This window comes from Rhineura floridana, chromosome 1 (assembly GCF_030035675.1).
Source record: "Rhineura floridana isolate rRhiFlo1 chromosome 1, rRhiFlo1.hap2, whole genome shotgun sequence".
NCBI classification, from domain to species: Eukaryota; Metazoa; Chordata; class Lepidosauria; order Squamata; family Rhineuridae; genus Rhineura; species Rhineura floridana.
In genome coordinates, this window is record NC_084480.1 from 315,321,914 (window position 1) to 315,348,034 (window position 26,121).

The 26,121-nt window shown below is 45.0% G+C and overlaps 1 long non-coding RNA gene across 1 annotated transcript in view; it reads left to right on the forward strand.

Annotated features, from left to right (window-relative positions):
* The first annotated feature begins 1,039 nt into the window (after positions 1 to 1,039).
* Positions 1,040 to 26,121, forward strand: part of LOC133375454 (uncharacterized) — a 41,852-nt gene continuing 16,770 nt past the window's right edge. Inside the window, exon 1 of the long non-coding RNA XR_009760234.1 lies at positions 1,040 to 1,367. This is a non-coding gene — a long non-coding RNA (uncharacterized LOC133375454). The remainder of the gene's footprint in view (positions 1,368 to 26,121) is intronic.

Consider the following 26,121-nt stretch of genomic DNA (forward strand, 5'->3'; position numbering starts at 1 on the left):
AAAAGACTTCCCAAGAAGCAGTAGGAGCATAACGTAACTTATTGTGAGGTGACCTACAAAACCTTACAGAAATAAAATGCACAACTCTTTTTCTAGCATGGAAGTAAAGTGATAGGGAAGCTTTACCTGTTTAATTTCTGTCTGTCAGGCTGGTGCTACAGGTAAAAGAAAAAGCCAAGGTGCTGTTATTTTCTTACCAGTGGAAGTGTTAATGCAGTGATAACCAATGTGGTGCCCTCTAGATATTTTGGACTACAACTCCCATCATCCATAGCCATTAGCCTTGCTGGCTAGGGCTATGGGGAGCTGGAATCCACAACATTGGGGGGAGGCACCACATTGTTAATGTTGTTAATGGATGTGAGTGGGGTGAGCATATATTCATAGGCAACATTTCCTTGATTCTATATTTATCTCTCTCTCACACACATGCACACAATTTTGCACTTTGGCTCTACAATGTTGACCTTGAGGTTAGGACATACCTGTTGTCCCATGGACTGGTGTGTGTGTGTGGGGAGGGGAGGCAAAGAATTATACATTTATATTACTATCCTTGGGGGCCTTGTGAGGTAGCGTGATGACTCTAGAATTCTGGCGCTGCATGTTGAGTCAACAGCAGAACCCAGCACTGGCAGGTCAAACAACAGCCACCTTTTAAAAATGAAAAGAAAAAAGCCTGACCATCCCCTAAGTGATTTATAAAATAATAAATCTAATATGTTGGAGTGTGCATTTTGTAATGCTAAGGGTAATGACACCACAGCAGGGGTCACTGCCCTGGAGGGAGGGGTGATTTATAAGTTGCAAAAGCTTGTCTCTTCAGGGCAAAGGGGCCTTGTGTTAGCCTGTCGGCCTGCCTATAAATCACTCTAAGGATCTAGTCTGATACAAAGAGCCATAATAGAGTCTTAAGAAATGACAACGGACCACCTCGCCACCCACATAGCTTTAAGCTGCCATGCTTCACTGATTTTTGATTTACAGGATCATCTGCGGTGCTGTTCACTGTAGCTTTTATATGCCTCAGACCACAGATGTTGGTCTTTGAAGTCTATTGCACTGGTTCTGGCCCAGATGCATGGGCCTCCAAAACAATTCCAATTTTGAATTATAAAGCTTTATACATCTTTGGATCCCCATACCTTATGGAGCATTGCTTCCTGTATGAACTTGCCTGGATTCTTAGGTCATCATCGGAATCCAGAGGCCTTCTTCCTAGCGCCCCCTCTGGCAGAGGTGGAAGAGTGGCTACAAGAGATGGAGCCTTTTTGATAGTGGCTCCTTGACTGTGGAATGCTTGTCCAAGGGAGGCCCGCCTGGTGCTATCTTTTTGAAGCCACGCCAAGATTTTCCTCTACTCCCAGGTATTTTACTGTTCATTTTATCTCCTGCTGTTTGATGGTTTTTGTTGGCTTGTTGTGGTAACAGTGACTATACTGATGTACCTGGGGAATAGGGGAAAGTAGGATTACTTATTGGGAATTACTGATTCGTTTTTGTTGTTGCAAGTAACCTTGAGATCTTTGAGTGGCAAGGCAATTTATAAAGAAGCAGTAGTAATAGCTGAATAATAAATATTTATTTATTTAGTAATGTATTTTGTTGTAATCCACAGGGTTGTATTCAACTAAGTCCTACTCACAGCAGACCCACTGAAATTAATGAACCTAAGTTGATCATGTCTCTCAATTTCACTGGGTCTGCTCTGATTAGGACTAGCATTGAATGCTACCCACTGTTTTAGTCTGCTCTTGTTAACTTTCTTAAATGCCAGGAAAGGCAGAATATAAATATTTTTTAAAAGGTCACATCCACACCATACATTTAGAGCACTCTTATACCACTTTTGCAGTCACAGCTTCCCCTAAAGAATCCTGGGAACTGTAGTTTGTTAAGGGTGCTGGGAATTATAGCTCTGTGAGGGCTCTCCTAACGACTCTCAGCACCCTTAACAAACTACAGTTCCCAAGATTTTGGGGGAGAAGCCATGATTGCTAAAAGTGGTATAAGATTGCTTTAAATGCATGGTGTGGATGTGACTTAGATATTATTTTGCTTACATTTTCTGTTGCATCCTTGCCCTTTCTTAACTTCTGTCAACTCTACCACGCTCAACTGCCCATTGGCTTCCTGCTCTCTTAAGTGACACAGCCTGGCGTTTTTTTTTCCTGCTGCCTTTTATGGTTTCAGCGGGATATTGCTGCCACCTAAGGCTGCAATCCTATCTATATTTGATTGGTAGTGAGCCCTATTAATACTTCCGGCCTAGGAAACAGGATTGGGTTGTAAGTACCCTCGTGACCATAATCTTGCAGCCCAATCCTATGTATGCTTACTTGGAAGCAAGTCTTACAGAGTTCAGTGGGACACTATGCATGGGGTTTGCATCCTGAATGTAGCAGCAGTTACCTAAGAGCAGCGAAAAGTAGATGAGGATCTGTAACCCAGCTGGGCAGAGTAGTGTTTGCCTGCGAGAGAACCGGGAGTGTGGAGTCCTGATTAGCCAACCAGCTGCTGTTAGATGATCTAATTTCAGCATGACTGGCCTCTGGCATCATTAAAGTTCACTCGTATTTACACCCATGCAGACAACAGGCAGCTAGACAGTGATACTGTTTCAATGTCTGGAACTAAATGTTTTATCGTACATAGGAAACTGTTTTATATTGAGTCAGACCATTGGTCCATTTAGCTCAGTATTGTCCACACTGACTTGCAGCAGCTCTCCAGAGTTTTAGAGAGGAAACTTTCCCAGCCTTGCCTGGAGATGCTAAGGATCCTACCTGAGACTTCCCTGCATGCAAAGCAGATGCTCTGCCCCCAAGTTCTGGTTCTTTTCCTCCATCCCACTGCTTTTCCTCTTTGCTGGGGAGGAGGGGAGGGGTCACAGGGAGAAAATGGCCAATTAAGCATCTATCTCCCCACTTTAGTTTTGCATGTCAGAGGGAAACACATCAATGAAATGTTCTGTTTGAGCCTGAACACCTAGTTCCAGCTTTACATTTAAATATCAGAAGAGAGGCACATTCCCCCACCTGAGGCAGGAACTTATTCTGAAGTCTTGGGTTACCACGAGGCCCTGTCACCCCCACCTCCCTCCTCCAGCTGCAGCCCTGATCTCCCTGGATAGGAAATTATGATCACATTAATATGTGCAGGATGGGGGTGTCACATGCAGGGAAATTTTCTCTGAAGTCCACAGGGCTCAGACTGGTATCTTTAATGGGTTCCAGAATTTCAAGAGGGATTTGTGCTGCAGTCACTGGCGAAGGGCGGGCGGGCACAAAGCCTTCACATTCTAATACGCTGTATTCTAGCCAAGGATGGAGAGATAGTGTGGAGTAGTGGTTAGAGTGTTGGACTACGATCTGGGAGACCAGGGTTCGAATCCCCACACAGCCATGAAGCTCACTAGGCGACCGTGGGCCAGTCACTACCTCAGCCTCAGAGGAAGGCAATGGTAAACCACCTCTTAATAATAATAATGATAATAATAATAAATTTTATTTTTCAGTCGCATATCTGTCCGGGTTAGGGACATTCTAGGCGACGAACAACAAGAATAAAACAATACATATATATATAATAACATCATCAAATTTTAAAATTAAAAAACCATCCTTTAATTCATAAATTACTCTGTCTCAATCTTGTAGGCCTGCCTGAACAGCCAGGTCTTCAAGGCTCGGCGATAGCTGGACAGGGAGGGAGCATGTCTGAGATCAAAAGGGAGTGAGTTCCAGAGGGTGGGGGCCACAATAGAAAATGCCCTCTCTCTGGTCCGCACCAGCCTAGCTGTTCTCACAGGTGGGACCGAGAGAAGGTCTTGCGAGGCTGATCTCGTCAGGCGGCATAATCGGTGATTCTGGAGGCGTTCCTTCAGATATACTGGGCCGAAACCATATAGGGTTTTAAAGGTCAGCACCAACACCTTGAATTGGGCCCGGTAGACAACTGGTAGCCAGTGAAGATCTAATAACACTGGGGTAATGTGATCCCAGCAATGGCTATGCGTGATCAAGCGTGCCGCCGCATTCTGTACCAGCTGTAATTTCTGGACCGTTTTCAAGGGTAACCCCACGTAGAGCGCATTGCAGTAGTCTAAGCGAGAGGAGACCAGCGCATGTATCACTTGGGGGAGCAGATGACCAGGAAGATAGGGTTGCAGTCTCCGTATCAGATGTAATTGATACCAAGCTGCCCGGCTGTAATCTGAGCCTCCATGGACAGCTGGGAGTCAAAAATGACCCCAAGACTGCGGACCTGGTCCTTCAGGGGCAAATTTACCCCATTAAGCATCAGGTCAGTAATTCCTAATTTCCTTTTATCTCCCACAAGTAATACCTCAGTCTTGTCGGGGTTCAGCTTCAGCCTGTTCTCTCCCATCCATCCACTTACGGATTCCAGGCACTTGGACATGGTATTCACAGCCAACTCTGGTGAGGACTTAAAGGAGAGATAGAGCTGAGTGTCATCTGCAACCCAAAACTCCTGATGATTGCTCCCAGCGGTTTCATATAGATGTTAAATAGCATGGGAGAGAGGATAGAGCCCTGTGGCACTCCACAATGAAGAGGCCAAGGGTCTGAAACCTCATCTCCCAATGCCACCCGTTGCTGCCTATCCGAGAGATAGGAACGGAACCACTGCAAGACAGTGCCTCCTATTCCTAATCCCTCTAGGCGATTTAAGAGGATACCATGGTCAACGGTATCGAAAGCCGCTGAAAGGTCCAGGAGGACAAGGAAGGTGTATTCACCCCTATCCAATGCCCTCCTCATATCATCTACCAGAGCGACCAAGGCTGTTTCTGTACCATGACCAGTCCTAAAACCCGATTGGTATGGATCTAAATAATCCATTTCCTCCAAGTGTGTCTGTAACTGCGAAGCCACCACCCTCTCAATCACCTTGCCCAAGAATGGTAAGTTAGAGACTGGGCGAAAGTTGTTTAACTCCTGGGGATCCAAGGACAGTTTTTTTAGGATGGGCTTTATTACCGCTTCCTTGAGGGCTGATGGCATTGCACCCTCTTGCAAGGATGCATTCACCACCGCCTTGATCCCTTCGCTCAGTCTCTCTTTACAGCTCATGATGAGCCATGAAGGGCAAGGATCAACCAGACAGGTGGTTGGCTTCACAGTACCGAGCACCTTGTCCACTTCCTCAGAGAGAAGAGGCTGAAACCGATCCCAACAGACCGGAATGCAACTGGCCGACTCTGGCCGCTTACCATGAAAACCCTATTCAGAGGGTCACCATAAGTCGGGATTGACTTGAAGGCAGTCTATTTCATTTTCAGCCAAGGATGATCGTCCTCTGGGCATCTGTTATGCATCTTTCTGATTCCTTTTCCTCCTCCTCTTCTGTGCTCCTGATGCAGATACCCTCTTGTCTGTCTGCTTCTTTCTCCACCGTCTGATCATGATTCAGTATCGACATCAAAAATCTATGATGTCCACATTTTAAAAAAAAATTTAAAAAGTTTTTTGTCCCATCTTTCTTCCAAGGGCAGCCTACATGGTTTTACATAAGAATGAATATGTCAGTTTTGGTTACTTAAAGTTTCCCATTTTTCCAATGTTCAGTTCTTGGCATTTCACTATTGGTCTGTGTTTTTTTTTAATAAAGTCCTCATGAAGATTCACTAGCATTTTAGTGCAAATGTCTCTGTACACACAATTTTGCAGTTTCCCCAAATAGAATGTATTTTTGTAGGTTGACCATTTTATACATTTATATACATTTTTATACATATTACTTGGCTGGAGAACCTGACTGCAAAATGTGGAGAAATGAGAATTTAAAATGATAGCTGTGTTTTGGTTTTGGGAAGGGCAAACTGTGACGATCCCACCAGCTGGCTCTACGTGTGATACTCCCACCAGGGCCACCACCTGTCAGGATCTCGGTTTTTATTTGTTCTCTCACACGCTCTAGCACAGATCTCACAAGATCCCACTGCTAGGCAGCACCACCAGCCACTCCCTGTAAACATACTGCTAGAGACTTCGCCTTAGTCTCCCTACGGCTTGTTGTTACTTTGTGTCTGGGTGCCCTTGCCGTCCACAACCCTCTTGTAACTTTGTCTATAAAGCATACAATCCTGGGTTACTCTGGATACTTGACGATGTTACAATATCTCCCTTCACCGCTGCCACCATTTATTTGATACAGTTTCCCTCCAGCTTTGGTAATTACCCTGTCCTCCCTTCTGGTCTGTGTATCCCCAGCCAAGGATCAGGCTTTTGGTAAACCAATAAAAGTATTTATTTGATAACACCAGGAAATAACAAGATTACTTTAGGAATGTCCAACAAGCGTATGGTTTCATATAGTGTCACTCGTTATGTTTCCAGTTTTATATACTCTGCCTAAATACCAGCCAACTATAATCCAAACCTCTCAGAACTCTGCCAGTCACTCCTCTCAACAACTCTCCTCTCCAACAACTCCCCCTGAACTCAACTGTCATCCTCTCATTTATACCTTCAGCCATTCAAACACTCAGCCAATAATCATCCAACATTCTCCATGGTTTTCCAAGGAGCTGGTGGTGATGAAACGTGTCAGACGGGGACTAGAGTGATGTTGGCGGAAGACTCTGGGCGAAGCTGATCGATCTCGGGCTAGAGCCTATTTGAAAGCCTACTCCGAGGCAGTATGGGCTAAGAAGAAATCTTTCTTCTCGGCCTCCATTGCATCTGCTGGGAGCCGTCCAGCGGAACTGTTTCGAGTGGTTAGGGGGCTTTTAAGTTCCAGCCCCTGTGAGGGTAATTCTGACCACTCAGCAGACCGCTGTCAAGAATTTGCACGGCACTTTGTGGACAAAGTCGCTCAGATTCGCTCTGACTTGGACGCTAAAATTGATACAGTCTCTGAGGATGTAACTTCAGCGTCTGTTTGTCCAATTAAAATGGATTCTTTTCAACTTGTTTTGCCCGAGGATGTGGACAAGATCCTTGGAGCGGCGCGTGCCACCACGTGTGTACTGGACCCTTGCCCTTCCTGGCTCATTAGAAGTACCAGAGGGGGACTGGTCGATTGGGTCAGGGGAGTAGTTAATGCCTATCTAGAACAAGGCAGAATTCCATCATGCTTAAAGGAGGCAGTTATAAGACCACTGCTGAAAAAGCCCTCCCTGGATCCCTCTTTACTAGGTAACTACCAGCCAGTCTCCAATATTCCATTTTTAAGCAAGATAATAGAGCGTGTGGTGGTCGCCCAACTCCAGAGATTCCTGGATGATACGGATTATCTGGATCCATTTCAATCTGGTTTCAGGCCTGGCTATGGGACAGAGATGGCTTTGGTCGCCTTGGTGGATGACCTATGCAGAGAACTGGACAGGGGGAGTGTGTCTCTGCTGGTTCTACTGGACCTCTCAGCAGCTTTCAATACCATCGATCATGGTATCCTTCTGGGCCGCCTTGCTGAGATGGGACTTGGGGGCACTGTGTTACAGTGGCTCCAGACCTTCCTGGAGGACCGAACCCAGAAGGTGGTACTGGGGGACTCCTGCTCGACCCCTTGGCCATTGACCTATGGGGTCCCTCAGGGTTCAGTTTTGTCCCCCATGTTATTTAACATCTACATGAAACTGCTGGGAGAGGTTGTCCGGGGTTTTGGGGTTCGGTGCCATCAGTATGCTGATGACACTCAACTCTATTTCTCTTTTCCACCTGAGGCCAAGGAAGCCGTACAGGTCCTAAACCAGTGTCTGGCATCAGTGATGGACTGGATGAGGGCAAACAAGTTGAGATTAAATCCTGACAAAACAGAGGTATTCCTGGTCAGTTGGAGGGCAGATCAGGGAATAGGGATTCAACCAGTGCTGGATGGGGTCGCACTCCCCCTGAAGTCTCAGGTTCGCAGTTTGGGTGTACTCCTGGACTCAGCTTTGAATTTGGAGTTCCAGATTGCTGCTGTATCCAGGAGCGCATTTGCCCAATCAAAACTGGTGTGCCAGCTGCGCCTGTTCCTGGAGCTGCCTGATCTGACTAGGGTGATGCATGCCTTGGTTACATCCCGCTTAGACTACTGTAACGCGCGCTATGTGGGGCTGCCTTTGAAGACTGTTCGGAAACTTAAATTGGTACAAAGAGCTGCAGCCAGAGTGCTAACCGGGGCTGGTTACAGGGACCATACAACTCCCCTGTTACAACAGCTCCACTGGCTGCCGATTTGTTTCCGGTCACAATTCAAAGTGCTGGTTTTGACCTACAAAGCCCTATACGGCTCAGGTCCAGGCTATTTGACAGATCGTATCTCCCTACATGAACCTGTCCGGGATTTGAGATCTTCAGGTGAGGCCCTTCTTGTGTTCCCCACACCTTCACAAGCACATATGACGTGGACACAAGATAGGGCCTTTTCGGTGGCCGCCCCTAGGCTGTAGAACTCCCTTCTGAGTGAGGTGCGATCTGCTCCCTCCTTGCCGTCTTTCTGGCGACAAGTAAAGACTGTTTTATTTCAACGGGCATTTGGGATAGAGAACGACCAGGATTAAGCGTCATAGGTTTCATTGACTACATTATATGATTTTATTATTTTAAATTGTCTGCTGTTCTTAACCTATATTTTATGGTTTTAATTTTTCTCATAGTTTAATTCTTTTTTAATAGTATACTTCTGTATGTCTTAATTGGTGTTGTTTTTAGTTGTAAGCCGCTCTGAGTCCTATTGGAAAAAGGGCGGGGTAGAAATAAAGTTTTTTATTATTATTATTATTATTATTATTCTCCAGCATTCTAGCCCATGTACTCCCCCCTCTTACTCAGTCACTTACCATATATCACTTAATAAACCCGCACTTACCATATTTACAGATATTAAAATGCAGGGACATCACACAAACCTTTTTAACTTCCCAACAACCCTGTAAGATAGGTTAGGCTAAGAGACAGTGACTGTTCCTAGATCACCCAGTAAGCTTTGTGGCTTGTGAGGATGTAAAGTGAAGTTTCCCCTATCTAAGTTGAACACTGCATCTGGTGCTCCTTCTTTCAGATATTGCTGGACTACAACTCCCATCACCCCTGACCATTGGCCTTGGTGGCTTGAACTAGGGATGGGGGAGAAATTTGATTCAGTTCCAATTTAAAGAAGAATTTATGAAAGTTGTCCTTTCTGAAACAATATGAGAACTGAAACACAGCTATCCTTCAAAATTAGCACTTATTCAAGTTTTGTAATGCAGTTTTTCAAACAAACAAACAATGTTTACAAAATGCATGTATTAGGGGAAAATGTGCATAAAAATGAATACAGTGTATCAGTGAAAATAACATACAAAAATGCTTTGTATTAGGAGAAAATGCTTGCAAAAATGTCTATGAGTCAAAACAGCATACAAAAAAGTGTTTAGTAGGATGAAATTTGCATTAAAATGCTGAAGAATTTCCATGAGGATTTTTTTTTAAAAAAAATCTGCAGATTGTTGCAGAAATGTAGAGCAGTGGTTCCCATCCTGGGGGCCGTGATCCCCAGGGGGGCACAAAGTAATCCAGAGGGGGCCTCGAACAGTAAAGAAATTATTTATTTATTTATTTATTTTAAAAAGTCTTCACTCCCCGGACACTGTCTGCTCCCCACTGCCACTGCAGGCGACACCTCCTCATTGCTCCAAATGAGAGGGGAGGGCTTTTGCTGAAGCGCCAGAGCATCTTTCAGGCATCTGCCTATAAAGCACATGGCAGACGCCAAAGGAGGCTGAGGGTGATGCTACCAAGAAATTACTATCGCCGACTCCCATCACTTCACACTGCCGCTACTGATGACATCCTTACTCAGAACGAGTACTGCAGCTGAAATGTATTTATTTATTATTGCATTTATATCTCACCTTTCCTCCACGTTGCACAAGGTGGTGCACATATTACCCCCCCCCCGCCTTTCCATTTTATTGTTACATCAACCCTGTGAGATAGGTCAGGCTGAGAGACAGTGTCTGGCCCAAGGTCACCCAGTGGGCTTCATGGGTGGGTGGGGATTTGAGCCTGGATCTTAGTCCAACACTGTAGCCCACTGGTGTTGGGAGACAGGACTGTACATCTTCAGACTGTTGTGGGGGATACCAATTTAATTGGAGCTTTGCCTTAAGAAAAGAAAATCCAGGGAACTTTTTATGGAAAGGTTTATTTGGAGATGTGATTTTGCCATGCACCCATTTTTTTCAATTAACAGAGACTAAAATTACAATTAGCGTGGGGAGGGTGTCACGAATGTTTTTGAGGGGTCTCGTACTCATAAAGGTTGGGAACCACTGATGTAGAGAACTGAATTTAAGTCTGGAAAAATGAGAAACTGAGAACCAGAACTGACAGATCTTTCCATCCCTAGCTGGAATTGATGGAAGTTACAACATGGTTGGGGAAGACCTCCTTAGGCTAGTGGCTCTTGACATTTTTACCTTCAAGCTATCCTTTACCACATCAGCTCCTCTGCCAAGGAACTCCAACACATTGCAGATTATTCTAGAGAGCATGTGGTTATAGGATAAGGATACACTCTCGATTCACATGGGAAACTGGTCAGGCCTGATGGGCATCAGTACTATGAGTTTGACCTAGAGCAGGGGTGGGGAACCTTTTCCAGCCCACGGGCCACATTCCTCCATGGACAACCTTCAAGGGGCTGCATGCCAATGGTGCCCAGAACCAGAGGCAAAAAGTGGGCAGAGCAGCAGATGTGACTCTTGCCAAACGTAAGTTACATTCTACACACACACACAAACACGCTTCTCCAACTAGGCAATTAAAGAGGTATTATCATTTTACTATTTCAGTTCATTACCTGCCCTTCACCATCAGGACCCCGGGCAGGTTACAACAATTTTAAATGCAATTATTAAAACAAATCACAGTCACAGGAATAGGGTGGGTTTTAAAAGACACATATCTCAGATGCCAAAGGCCAGGGTAAAGAGGTGCATCTTCAGCATATGGCACAAGCTGTTCGATGAAGACGCCAGATGCACCAAAGTGGGGAGGGAATTCCACAGTTTAGGAGCTGCAACAGATAATGGCCTCTCCCAGGTTGCAGCCACCTCCACCCCTGAACCTCTAACAGGAGTGGAACTATCAAGAGGGCCCCCTCTGCTGACCTTAATACCTGAGAAAGTCTGGGGGAAGGAGATGGTCTTTCAGAGAGCTGGGGCCTGAGTTGTTTAGGGCTTTAAACACCAACGTGAACACCTTGAATGGGGCCTGGAAATGAGCTAGTGACCAGTGATCACATTTCAAGGAAGACGTTCCAGCTGGACAAAAGCACTCAAGGGGTGGGTGGTGGTGGCACAGGTCCAGTGAGGGGTGTGGTGTGGGAAGAGGTGTGGCCTGGAGAGAGTCCCACAGGTCCACCTCCACACTAGAACATACCCCCAACTCACCTGCAGTTGCAGGGGAAGATCAGTAATAGTAGGCCAGCTGTTTTTTAGGCAAATCTGTCCACTCTTACCGGTCTTCTAAGTGGAGGATCCCTGATAAGCTTCTGAGGAAGCCCCAGAGTCCCCCAAAACACAGTTTGGAAGCCACCCATCCATACCAGAAATGACCAGCATTCAGATGGATCTTTAACTCAAGTGTTTGAGCTTTATTTGGCATGAAAGTCACAAATGCAAACCAAACATGCAAATCTGACTGTATGACATTGCAGAGAAGTTTGCCTTGCTGTGGCATGGAGGAGGGCCTCCATGGTGGTGTTTTCCTTGTGAAATGATCTCCCAGCAGAGATTGGGTGGGCAGGTGCTGCTGATGTTGGACGGCTTTCACTGGAAGTTAAAAGTGCACTTGTTTACCCAGATATTTTCCTGACCATTTTTTCTGTTCTGATATTAATTTAGTATCCCCCCCCGCTGTTCTGATTTGGTTTTAATAACTGGATTTTCCGGATTCTGTGGTATTATGTACTGCATTTGTATGTAAGCCGCTCTGATAATTTTTCACAGAAGTGAAAAGCAGTACATAAAATTTGTTTATCCTGTTCTTCTACATCTGAGATGTATATTTTTAGGACCCACCCTATTTTTTGTGATGTTGTTTTAGTGGTTTTTAATTTGGGTGAAGGGCAGGTAATTATTATTGTTGTTGTTGTTGTTGTAATTATGTGTTTGGAATTGTTTAACCCACCCTGGACCTTTGGGTGAAGGGCAGGTAATTATTGTTGTTGTTGTTGTTGTTGTTATTGTTGTTATTGTTATTATTATAAATCCATCATTTTATGGACCCAGACTCTGACACGTGTTCATTATGCCCTTACTGAAGAATACAGAGAGAAGGTGGTACTGAAAAAATTAAATTAAATGGCCTCTTTAAAAAAAAAAAGCTTAAAAGAATGGTGGAACAAAGAGAGTGTTGTTGCCTTAGCAACTGCCGCTAGTTTATTTAAGAAATAGAAGGATATGATGCCAGGTGGGATGGGAGATCTTTCCAAGAGCTCCATGAATAAATGGATGCCTGTATATTTATAGCGAAGGTCCATGGTGGAAGGGATGTGAGGTACAAATAGCGATTTTTTAAAAAATTTGGGTGCTCCTTACCTATTATGAATTCATCTCCAAGATGTTATTTTTAAATATTCATTCTAGGAAGGTGTGGGGGGGGTCAGTCAAAGGAAAATGGGAAAGCAGGAAGTGTACTCCCAGCAAATGTCAGGCTGATGAAATAAAGATGAGCTGGGCAACAGATTATGCATGGCCCGTCAGGACAGGAACGAGTAATAATAAAATAATAAAATTTTATTTAGCAGACGCCCATCTGTCCGACTGAACGGACACTCTGGGCGACGTACAATATAAAATACAATATAAAATACAATCTACTCATATACATAATCATCACATTATTAATATCATAACATCTCATCTGAAGACCATCTTACATTAATACAGTGTAAAACCGAACCCACCCCAGAGATCCCATAGGCCTGCCTGAAGAGCCAGGTCTTCAAGGCTCGGCGAAAAGTCAACAGGGAGGGGGCATGCCGAAGGTCAAAGGGAAGTAAGTTCCAGAGGGTGGGGGCCACGATCGAAAAAGCCCTCTCCCTGGTCCGCACCAACCTAGCTGTCTTAGTCGGTGGGACCGAGAGAAGGTCCTGTGAGGCTGATCTTGTTTGGCGGCATATTTGGTGATACTGGAGGCGCTCCTTCAGATAAACTGGGCCGGAACCGTATAGAGTTTTAAAGGTTAAAACCAACACCTTGAATTGGGCCCGGTATACAACTGGCAACCAGTGTAATTCAATCAACACTGGGGTGATATGATCGCGGCGGCGGGTCTGCTTTATAAGCGTGCCGCCGCGTTTTGTACCAGCTGGAGTTTCCGGACCGTCTTCAAGGGTAACCCTACGTAGAGCGCATTACAGTAGTCTAATCGAGAGGAGATCAGGGCATGTATCACTCGTGGGAGCAGATGTATGGGAAGATAGGGTCGCAGCCTCTGTACTAGATGAAGTTGGTACCAAGCTGCCCGGCTCACTGCAGAAATCTGAGCCTCCATAGACAGCTGGGAGTCCAAGATGACCCCGAGACTGCGGACCTGGTCCTTCAGGGGCAAACTCACCCCATTAAGTATCAGGTCAAAATCACCCAACCTTCCCTTGTCCCCCACTAGTAATACCTCAGTCTTATCGGGGTTCAGCTTCAGCCTGTTCTCTCCCATCCATCCACTTACGGACTCCAGGCACTTGGACAGCTGTTCAACAACGAGCAGCTGTTCAGCAACAAACCTTCATGAACGGACTTCGTAGGCAAGGAGCGGGGATAAGAGAATGTTGCTGTCTTTGGGGTGGGAAGGGGCTGCCTATATATGGGAACCATTCCTTCTGTTTCTGGTGTTTGGGCTATGAGTGCCAGCACCACCCATGCACAAAAGGGAATGGGGGGAGATTTGCCAGTTTGGGAAAATTCCAAGGTTTACACAAGTGCAAAAAACCACTAGGGAAAAAAGCTGGGGGAGAGCCTCAAAATAGCCCACCAAGGACTGGGTCTGCACCATAGAATGCTGACTGACTTTTAGGGAGGGTGTGGGAATGGAATCTTGGGAATGGAATTCTGAGCAGCAGCAACAACACTCTACACTGCAACATTTTGTTATAGATCCCACCTACTTCACTAATTTATGGAGATTTGTCTCTTTCCTCTCTTGATGGTTCTGTCATGTTGCTTTTTCTCTAACCTTAAAAGCCCCAAATGTTGCAGTCTTTCCTTGTAGGGGAGTTGTTCTATCATGCCCTTGATCATTTTGCTTGCGCTTTTCTGAACTTCTTTGAACAACAACAACAACCCATTTAGGTGTTAATACCAGCAGCCCACTCCACCCCCAAGAACCCCCATATACCCTCCCCCATGGGTGGAAAGGAAACAACTAATCACCCTTCTCTTCATATTATTATTTTATTTATTATTTATATTTATTGCCTGCTCTTCACCAAAAGGTCCCAGAGTGGGTCACAAAATCTATTGCTCCTACAACCAACTGAACCACACCCGCTCACTCATCCCACAGCTGCGTTTCCATAGAAAAAAAAATAATACACACCAAGAGTTTGGATAACAGTTATGAAGCACACAACGAACATTTCTCTCTGCTTCTCTGTTCCATGCTTTAAAAACAACAGCAACAAAACTTTTGGACAAGTTGATATATATTTAAAAATTAGCATCTGTAACTGCGTAATTTGTAATATAGCCCAGGCAAAAAAAGAGGTGATGAGACATTAAACATGAAAACACACACACAGGCATTTCCCCCAACCTCCATGCTTTGATTGCTACATTAGACTCCTTCATGTTTTAAACTCAACATTGTTTTTCTTACTTCTTGCCTTGGGCCAGTCGTCTACTCCCAGCCAAACCTGCCTCACATGGCTGTTGTGAAGCTATAGGAGGGGGTACAAAATGGCTGCAAAAGGGGACATAATGCTTGCATTAAAGGCATCGAATTTTGTTTCCTTTTAACCATAGTGATGCATCTATCAAAAGGGACATTTTTGTGTTCCATCCCACCCCATCCAGGCTTCAACTCACTTGACACGATTATTGTGTGTTTAGATGCTCCCGACTATATTCAAGTGTGCTTACTCCCAGGTTGGTGTGCCCAAGGGGGCCTCTCACCATGAACCCTTCTTTGCCCCTTCCTCACAAGAAAGCCTAGGCTGCAATCCTGTACCCAATTTACCTGGGACCAGTGCTTTTTTTGTTGTCGTAGTAAAAACTGAGGTGTTGGTACTCATACATTGATAAAGGTGCCAGGGATACCAGCACAATATGGCTGCTGTCAGTAGCAAACAAAGAGGTAGTGATACTGTGTGAGTACTATGATTTGAGGTTATATGCCTTCAAGTCAATTACAGCTTATTGTGACCCTATGAATCTGTGACCTCCAATAGCATCTGTTATAAACCACCCTGCTCAGATCTTGTAAGTTCTGTGGCTTCCTTTATGGAATCAATCCATCCCTTGTTTGGCCTTCCTCTTTTTCTACTTCCTTCTGTTTTCCCCAGCATTATTGTCTTTCTAGTGAATCATGTTTTCTTATACAAAAAAAAGAAGAAGCCCTGCCTGGGAATAAGCCCCATTAAGCACTTCTGAGTAGATACGTATACCATTGTACTGTAAGTTAATGATATAGTAAATTCTTAACAAGTACCTGGAATTTTAGGTCCTGTACAACAGAAGATGTGCCTAAGCCTCTTTCAAAGTGCTCAGTTTGCATTGGCCTTTTTGTGTATGTGCTTGGGTGGGGGGATTCTTTAACACCCACCTACATTTACTATGTTGTAGAATCTGCAGAAAATAGCCCGTAGAGAGTGCCTGATCACAACCAAAGATTGGAACAGAGGCCACTAGCCAGAAAGAAAGAAAAAACAGCAGAGGAGAAAATAGTAGTTTTTGCTTCCAAGGCTCTCTCATCAATCACAGCCCTGAATTCATTAATTGGCTAAAAACCTGTAAGGGTTTGGATTAGAGCAGTAGGCTCGCTCTTTTCACATAAATTATATGTATCTTATGGGGGGGGAGGGCGGCGGCGGCTAACAATTAGTTTCTCCCTCTTTTTTAGAGCACACTGAAAAAGTACTCTATGTCATGAGCCTGTCGAGAACTTCTGGCAAAGTAGAGAACAGGAGGAGGAGGAAGACTGGGATCGAGGGGCGGGGCCCAGTGGTCTGCAACAGGAGGGGTGGAAACTGGCAAAGATTTCAGTGGCAAGTGACAGCCCTGCCTCTGAGGCGCTGCCTGAGACAGATAATGGTTTATGGTGAGCCTCCCACCTCCCATCTCCCATCTCCCACCTTCTGGCTGTGTTCTGCCTCCAAAGCTACCTTCCGCTCCGTCCTCGGGACAGGAGGTGTCAAGAGTTGCGCTTGGTGGAGGAGACTGCAGAAGAACTGGTTGAAGTCTCTCCTCCCCTGTGGCCAAGGACATGCCGCTGGCTGCACAAGCCCAAGCAAACTGAACCCACACACCAGCCCGTCCATAAGAGTGCCTGTTTGCTGTCCCAGTCCCAATCTGGGAGACAGTTCCCGCACAAGTAGGGAGCCCATGCTGAATCTACTTAAGTGGTCTCGAGGTATGTGTGTCCGATTGTCTTAGCTTGAGTAGCCATGCCTAGCTATGCCGTGCAGAGAGTTAGAGACCTGTGAAATATGTAGCCTGATCTATGTACCACTCTTGAGTTGTTTTGCATTAAAGATAAGGGAGAAAGCATGTCTTTGATCCCAAGTCTGATTCTGAGGGATTGAGTTAGGACACTTAATTTTTAAATGAAAGCTAAAAATCCAGGCCCCCTGCTGGCCCAGGTCCAACAGAAACAGACCCTTTCTACCCATCTGTCAGCAGCCCTGAGCCCCCCCCATCCCCCCTCACATATAGGTTGGGCACCATTTTAGGGCATTTGCCATAGTTCTACAATGAGGGATCAAATTTAGATACAGGGCTCTGGAAATAGTTGTCTGTCAATTTGTTCCCTTCCCTCTCAAAGCAAAACAAAACAAACACAGCAGCATAAGGATATAAGCTCCCTCTAACTATTGGCTGAGCTGCTGCTGATGTCATGGAATGCCTGTGAAAATTTTTAACAGCTAAGGAATTGTGCTGTCAACATATAAGGGCTGGGGAAGGGGTCAAAGGGCACTAGAATATTTTGCCCAATGGAGCAAATAGCAGTTTCAGGCCTGAACTACCACTGCAGCCTGATGGGATTTAGAGGGGTAGGCAGCCACTTTTTCAATTTAACCCTTCCTATCTAGTCATGGCCAAACTAAGAACATAAGAAGAGCCTGCTGGATCAGGCCAGTGGCCCATCTAGTCCAGCATCCTGTTCTCACAGTGGCCAACCAGGTGCCTGGGGGAAGCCCGCAAGCAGGACCCGAGTGCAAGAACACTCTCCCCTCCTGAGGCTTCCGGCAACTGGTTATCAGAAGCATGCTGCCTCTGACTAGGGTGGCAGAGCACAGCCATCATGGCTAGTAGCCATTGATAGCCCTGTCCTCCATGAATTTGTCTAATCTTCTTTTAAAGCCATCCAAGCTGGTGGCCATTACTGCATCTTGTGGGAGCAAATTCCATAGTTTAACTATGCGCTGAGTAAAGAAGTACTTCCTTTTGTCTGTCCTGAATCTTCCAACATTCAGCTTCTTTGAATGTCCACGAGTTCTAGTATTATGAGAGAGGGAGAAGAACTTTTCTCTATCCACTTTCTCAATGCCATGCATAATTTTATACACTTCTATCATGTCTCCTCTGACCTGCCTTTTCTCTAAACTAAAAAGCCCCAAATGCTGCAACCTTTCCTCGTAAGGGAGTCGCTCCATCCCCTTGATCATTCTGGTTGCCCTCTTCTGAAGCTTTTCCAACTCTAGAATATCCTTTTTGAGATGAGGCGACCAGAACTGTACACAGTATTCCAAATGCGGCCGCACCATAGATTTATACAACGGCATTATGATATCGGCTGTTTTATTTTCAATACCTTTCCTAATTATTGCTAGCATGGAATTTGCCTTTTTCACAGCTGCCGCACACTGATATCATGTCTAGTTTAGCTGTGAGCTTTTAGTGAGAAAGCATGCTCCCTGCAGTCTTATCACAGCACTGAACGGTTGTTAGGATAAGATTACAAATGAGTACATGGGTGGTGCGTGAGTGAGAATGGATGTGCATAATGGACTGTGTCTGTGCATAGCAGGGGGTGAGTGATGTACATATGCATACATTGTGTGCACATGTCAAATGGATATAGGAGTGGTGATGTGCATGCGTTTTTGTGAAGTAACAGGTACAGACAAGCTATCGCAAAGGAGAGAAAAAAACATCTAGAAATGTTCACGGATCATTCTCTGGCTTGCCGGTTTCTCCAGCACAGATTTCTTCCTGAGATCACCCCCCCCCTCTCTGTGTTTGCTGAATCATGGCCAAGGTTTATAGCAATCATTGGCAAAATGTTCATACTCAGAAAATCTCAAGCCACGGAAATGGCATTTTGGTCCTCAGAATAAAACTGTGCAGAAGAATCTAGTCCATGCAAATTTGCATCAAGAGCTCTCTCTCTCAACCAGATATTTGAATCATTACAGGCTGACATTTTGGAAAGGGGTGATAAGCTGGCAATAGAAAAGATTAATAGAAGTTTACTGTAGGTGAAACTGGACTGGAGATTCTGATGGAGAGTTACAGGGCTGACCCAAGACATTTTGCTGTTGCTGCTTGAGACAAAAGACAAAATGTCCCCCCCCCATTCCACTTACAGAAGCTGACTAGATTGACAAGTGAGTCTTAGGGAGCTTTCAGACGACCTGTTTATTGAGTATTCATCCTGACTGTTTTTGTTTTGCAAGGAGATTAGACAATGTTGGCTATTTCATGAGCATTCATCCTGATTTGTTTGTGGGGAGGTTAGATGACGTTGCATCAGAACAAGTATTATCCCACACTTTCCAGTGCATTTCTCCATCACTTTCTTTATCCTAAAAGGTCAGATCTTTTGGGGAAGAAGGTTTGCTGCACAAGGCCTTTCCAATCAACTGTCATTGTGCAACTACTGTTTTGAACGCTGTCTTGTAAAATTGTTGTAACCCGCCCTGGGACCTTTGGGTGAAGGGTGGGTAATCAGTGATGATAATAATAATAACCTGAAATTGCTGGTACGAAATTGAATCCCACTGTCAGTGGTGACAGGACAGTGTCTTCCACTTCCTTTGAAGGCAGAAGGCTTGGTTAGGGAGCAGAGGACAGGCTGTGTGGCACACACAGTTCTGTTCTCCAACATCTTACAGCTGATGATCCCACACCCTTGAATCCTTGGCACAGCTGGCCCAAGAGAGGCAGGATATTCGTCTCTGCAGGACACAGAAGCAACTGCGAATGGAGGGAATGTTATGTGATGCTGCTAGTGTGCTTCCCAATATGCACCTTCATGAGTGCTAGAAACTTCCTTAAAATCTAAATGCAGATTTACAGGAAGCAAAAAACTCTGCTGGATAAAGAGAAACCCGGAAGGGAATTGGACAGAGGTCCAGAAAGCTGCAACTTAGTTACTTACTTGAGTGAGGTTTTCTCACCAGCTTTAGTGAATGAGCACGGTTAGGCTGAGTGGATGCAAACAGGAATGTGAGAAACCATATTCACAAAACATGAGTAGGAAAGCAAGCCTTGACATCACCCTGCAAGTAGTGTCATGCCATTTCCCAGCTTGGGAACTCCATTTGAAAGTTCTCACAGCTGGTGTCTTTGAGAGGCTGCATTTTCTTTCACTTAGCACTATGGCAAGACTGCAGGAGAGGTTTCTTTTTGCGGTGGGTATTCCTGTTTTCCTCCAGATAAGGGGGAGGCATTCTTGAAGCGGAATATTGGATGATTCAGGGCAGTCACGCAATGTATAGTTAAATTATGGAATTTGCTCTCCCAAGAAGGAGCGGTGGGGACCAAGTTGGATGGCTTTAAAAGAGGGCTAGAAAGATTTGTGGAGGACATGGCTAGCAATGGCTACTAGCCGTGATGGCTATGCTCTGCCTCCACAGACAGAGGCAGTATGCTTCTGAATCCCAGTTGCTGGGAATCTCCCCACTTGCTATTACAGCCATGTCTTCATTGTGAGCTTACCATTCAGACATCTGGTTGGCCCCTGTGAGAACAGGATGCTGGACTAGATGGGCCGCTGGACTAGATGGGCCACTGGCCTGATCCAGCAGCCAGGCTCTTCTTATGTTCTTATGACAGGCATCAAATTACTCTAAACTTTGTTAGTTTAATTCAGTAACGTCATTCCACCCAAGTACAAACACAACATGACTACAAGATGCTACAAAGTTATACAAAAATCAAACCTGACCGTGAAGGCTATAGAACAGATTGCCTTTTGCAAACTGAAACTTCATCATCCCATCTGGTCTCAGAATCATCACCATCACCCTAGAGAAAGGGCTTTCCTGCCAATTTCTTTCACATCTGCTAAAAGCAAAAGTATTTGAATTGGTGCTGGAAAGACTGAGGCATGTGAACAATGTACTGAAACCATTTTGACAAAGGAACGGAGGACTTAACATTGGTTTGAATGCACAGCAAGCAATATAGAATTATATATATCCCAACCTGACTGCACACTCATAGAATCATAGAACAGCAGAATTGGAAGGGGCTTATAAGGCCATCAAGTCCAACCCCCTTCTCAATGCAGGAATCCAACTTCAAGCATTCCCAACAGGTGGCTGTCAAGCTGCCTCTTGAATGCTGCCAGTGTTGGAGAGCCCACCACCTCCCTAAGTCATTGGTTCCACTGTTGTACTGCTCTGTTGTTGTTATGTGCCCCCAAGTCAACTACGACTTATGGTGACCCTATGAATCAGCGACCTCCAACAGCATCTGTCATGAACCACCCTGTTCACATCTTGTAAGTTCAGGTCTGTGGCTTCCTTTAGGGAATCAATCCATCTCTTCTTTAACCTTCCTCTTTTTCTACTCCCTTCTGTTTTTCCCAGCATTATTATCTTTTCTAATGAATCATGTCTTTTCGTGATGTGTCCAAAGTCTGATAACCTCAGTTTCATCATTTTAGCTTCTAGTGACAGTCTGCTAATTTGTTCTAACACCCAATTATTTGTCTTTTTTGTGGTCCATGGTATGCGCAAAGCTCTCCCCCAACACCACATTTCAAATGAATTGATTTTTCTCTTACCTGCTTTTTTCACTGTCTAACTTTCACATCCATACGTACAGATGGGGAATACCATGGTCTGAATGATCTTGACTTTAGTGTTCAGTGATACATCTTTGCATTTGAGGACCTTTTCTAGTTCTCTCACAGCTGCCCCCCCCCAGTCCTAGCCTTCTTCTGATTTCTTGACTATTGTCTCCATTTGGTTAATGAGTTGACTGTGCCAAGATATTGATAATCCTTGACAAGTTCAATGTCTTCATTATCAACTGTAAAAATAAGTTGAGGATGTTGAAAGAAGAAACAATCTGGGGACTTAGTTGGCTAGCACAACCTTTCCCTGCTACATAGGCCAATCGTAACTGCATTCTTTTTGTTAACAAAAGTTAAAACCGGGATACTTGTGGCATTTTCCTCATGTGATACTACACACCTGCACATGAGTCCAAAGAATCAACATTACTCTCACATAAACACACCCTTCCTCTTCGATAATATATTTGAGCAGCTCTGATGCATTTCCACATGCACAATAATGCAATTTTTGATTTAGTTGAAAGCTGAGCAGTGAGGAGCCTGTGGGGAAAGGCGCATTGGGGTCATGAGAAGGGCACATATTTCAGTGGCTAAGTACATTATTTGCATGCATGGCATCCCAGGTTCAGTTCCTGAGATATCCGGTTAAAAGGATCTTGGGGCTAGGAAAGGATCTTTGCCTGCAGCAGAACTAAATTCCCAGCAGCAGCCTTCCCATTTTTTAAAAATTGTTGTTAAAAGAAAACCTGCTTTGGGGTGGAATATTTTTGAGCTGAGAAGTAGAGGGAGGGAGGAAATGAGATTCTTAACACACTGGAGCTTCTCTGCTCACCCTCCCCCCCCCGCAAATTTAATTGTGATGTGGAGTGGCACACCGGTGGGCATGGAAAGGCTTAAGTACCCTTCTCTGGTGGCTATTTTGGGTGGGGAAAGAACTGGACAGAGGCTGTTCAATATTTTCCTGATGAGAGACCCCCTCCAGACTGCATTCTGCAGACTCCTTTAAGCTGCATTCTGCAACATGTTATTGGTGCAACAATAGTGCATTCATAGTGGATTTATACTGGACCGTCCACACTTCATTCCGCTTTATTAGTTGTTCTGCGTCCCCAGTTATATTGTATTATTGTCATTTGGAGGGGCGCTCTTGCACTAAAGCACAACAGAAATGGTATGAAAAATATAAACCAGAACATTTATTGTATAAAAAGCAGGATGTTATGGGACATGCACTGATTGGAAATGAAACAGTATGTCTACCGTGAAGCTTTTGAAGACAGAAACAATATTGAAAGCAGGATTGTGTATAACCACAACTGGCATCAGATGGCTGTGGGCCCCGCCTCCCTCTTGTACATGTGCACATGCACTTAAATATTCCTGTGTGCACCACCTATTGCATCGCAGCGTCAGAGCGCTGATATGATGGCACAAGAGGTAGCAAGACGGGATGTATTTAAGCATGTACCGGGGTGATGTTGCCTGGGAGAGTGGAGCTCCCACTCCTCGTTCTGTACCACTGTCCAGTCGGGGCCCACAACCCAATGCTGGCAGGGATTGTGGAGAGGGAGCTCCACCCTCCCAGCCCCACCCTTAGGAGCCCTCGGCCAGTGCCCAACCTGTCTGTCCACTGGTGCCAAGCCTAAAAGCATCCCAATACCTTCATGAACAAAATCATCAGGAATATACATTAAAAGGGATGGCTGGAGGGGTCCTAACCCTTCCTCCCCATTTGCTATTTGACCTACAGTGGAAAACGTACAGACACCATATATCCTCCTGTATATCAAGAGAGCCATTCTTGGATCTTGCAGTGTCCTCACTCCTTTAGCCCTCAGATTCTGGAGAGCTGCTGCCACTCAGAGTAGAAGATAATATTGGATTCTATGGACCAATGGCATGACTGAATGTAAGGCACGTTCATGTTTTGTGTTCCTATATGGGAGATGGGAGAGACATTTGATTCATTCACATTTAAAGCAGAATCTGTCAAATTCGCACTTTCTGAAACAATATGACAACCGAAATGCAGCCAGGAGTGTAGTCATCCAGGGTCTCGGGGGGGGGTTCTTAGACCCCATACTTTTTTGGGAGCAGGGTCTCAGCAGGGTCTCTATATCTCCAGCACCCTACGGGCCAGTCAGCATGAAAGGGGATGGTGTTAGCCACTCAGAAGCGTCTTCTAACATGCATTCTTGTCCTTTCCTACTGATTGGAGCCAGTCAGAGTGAAAGGAGGTGAGTCAGACACTGTTGGCTACTGAAAAGAGTCTGCTCAGTGGGATATCTGTTCTTGTGGGAAAAGGTGTTAAGAAGGATCTCATTCTCAACCCAGCAGCAAAAAGAGGGGGAGGGGCATGGCTGTGACTATCATGAAGAGACCCTGCACTTCTGCATTTGGCGCTACACTACATTCTCCAACCAATGTTTACAAAAATGCATATATTAGGGAAAGGTGTGCATAAAAATGAAAATGTTAGTGAAGGTAATATAGAGAAATGCATTATATTAGGATAAATTGGTTGCAAACGTGTACTTCAGTCAAAACTGCCTACAAAAAAGAGGAGAAATTTGCCCTAAAATGTTGGAGAATTTTTATGAGGATTTGTTGTTTTAAACCCCCCCACAAATGGTTGCAGAAATGTGGAGAACTGAATTTAAGATTGAAAAAAGAATGAGAAACTGAGAGAACGAAAACTGACGCATCTTTCCATCCCTATATATGAAGGAAGGTGGACATCTGTTTTGCACTGTATAACCTTCATGCACTTTAGGGTCACCTTTCAATTGCAGCAATTGCATTAGCACCACAGAAATATGTGTGAGCCCCACCAGGCAGGGCTGCTTGGACAGGGGAAAGGAAGGTCTTCTCCCCGGTGATCAGGTCCTCTGCTGCCTTCAGTGCCCTTCGAAAGATATTTCAGGCCCAGTGAGAGGCCGGCCCATCTATTTCAAGCCTCTGATTTGAGAGGTTTGCTGCATACTGAGGGGAGCATTGCAGTAAATAGACGCTCCCTGGGGAGACTTGGGCTATCCGAGCCAGGGGCAGATCCAGTTCATGCAATCCGGGTAGTGACGTCAGTCCAGAGTCCCAGAGGCACAGTGGAGGAAGACCCAGCTGCTTGTTCATCTATCTTCTCATCTGGTGATTTCTCGGGATAACCCACCCTGAGAATTCTGGGGAGGGCTTTAAATAAATCCCCAGTAACATATGCTGTGAGATGATTTTTTTAAAACTTTCTTTGTGCCAGCATGTGGAAACCCAATGCCTTTCAAAGGCTCAAGAGACTCCTTCAACTTGGACGTCAATCTGGATTTTAATCCCACAACTGAATGTGAAATATCAAGAAGCAGCCCCCTCAGAGGGAGTTTCTTCCAAGTAAACATGGTTAGCATCAAAGGACAAGATATGTGTGAGATGATCCAGCCAGAGTGAATCATTTCTATAGGGTCCAATTGATTTCAGTGTTTAGGTCTCCTCTGCTTTTTTGGTTCAAAATATGAGCTGCCAGTACTCATACCTTGGTAAAAGTGCTGTGTGTGCCAGCACAAAATGGTTGCCATGGGAAGCAAAAAAAGAGATGTACCATTGAGGAGTATCACCAAAAAAGCAGAGAGTCTCCTGTTGAAATCAAAAGTATTTAAAAGTACTTAACTGGGGCTGGATCCTGCCTACAACTATCAAAATAGAGCTGCGATAAGAACATTAGAAGGCTCTCGCTGGATCAGGGCCCAAAGGCAGGCCTAGTCCAATTCCTCTATGAGGAAAGGTGACAACATTTGGGCCTTTTTAGTTAAAAAAAAAGCGAGTGAGAGGAGACACGATAGAGGCGTATAAAATTATGCAAGGTGTGGAGAAAAGGGATAGAGAAATGTTTTTCTCCCACTCTCAAAAGACTAGAACTCGTGGACATCCAATGAAGCTGAATGTGGGAAGATTCAGGGCAGGCAAAAGAAAGGAATTCTTCACAGAGCACATAGTTAAGCCCTGGGATTCATTCCCACATAGGGTTGCCAGGTTCCTGGCCTGAGACTGATCCTGTGTCTTTAGGAGAAGAGAAAGTCGGCCAAGTGCAGGTGTTCTTGCAACACTGTAATTCCAACACAAGAATTCCAACACAAGGTGGAATTCTCCCTTCCTCCTGCACAACTTTAAGAGATACAGAAGACCTCTTGGTTGCCAGGCCCAGCCTCCAAGAGGTCTTCTGTGTCTTTAAAAGTTGTGCAGGGGGAAGAGAGAATTTCACCATGTGGTTTTTCTCATTACAGCGTTGCAAGAACACCTGCACTTGGCTGACTTTCTCTTCTCCTAAAGATACAGGATCCGTCTCAGGCCCTGAGCCTGGCAACCCTACTCCCACAAGAGGCAGTGGTGGCCATCAACTTGGAGGGCTTCAAAAGAGGACGAGACAAATTCATGGAGGAGAAGGATATCAGTGGCTACTAAGCCTGACGACTATGCTCTGCCTCCACAGTTTGGAGGCTTCTGAATAGCAGGGGCTGGAAACAGCAGAAACAGTGCTGTTGCACTCAGGTTCTGACCACAGGCTTCCCACAGTTGTGCCTAGAGATGCCAGGGCTCGTACCTGAGGCTTTCTGTAGGCAAAGCAGGTGCTCAACTCCTGACCTATGGACTTTCCTGGGAATTGAAGCAGGGACCACAGGCATGCTTGCGTGCATGCAAAGCAGGAGTTCAGCCAATGGGTAATCGGCTCTTTCCAATACCGAATCAGGCTGCAAGTAACTACATGTGCAAGGAGCATTTAGTATTCTCTGTGGCATTGAGGCTTATAAATTGAAAGTATTGTCAATATGTGGATCAACAGAAAAGCAGGAAACAAATGTACAAAATGAGCAAATACATAGGGAACGTCCATGACAGGAAACAGCAAACATCTTGTCCATAAATGTTCAGGCACCATCTCTGTTGTATTTAG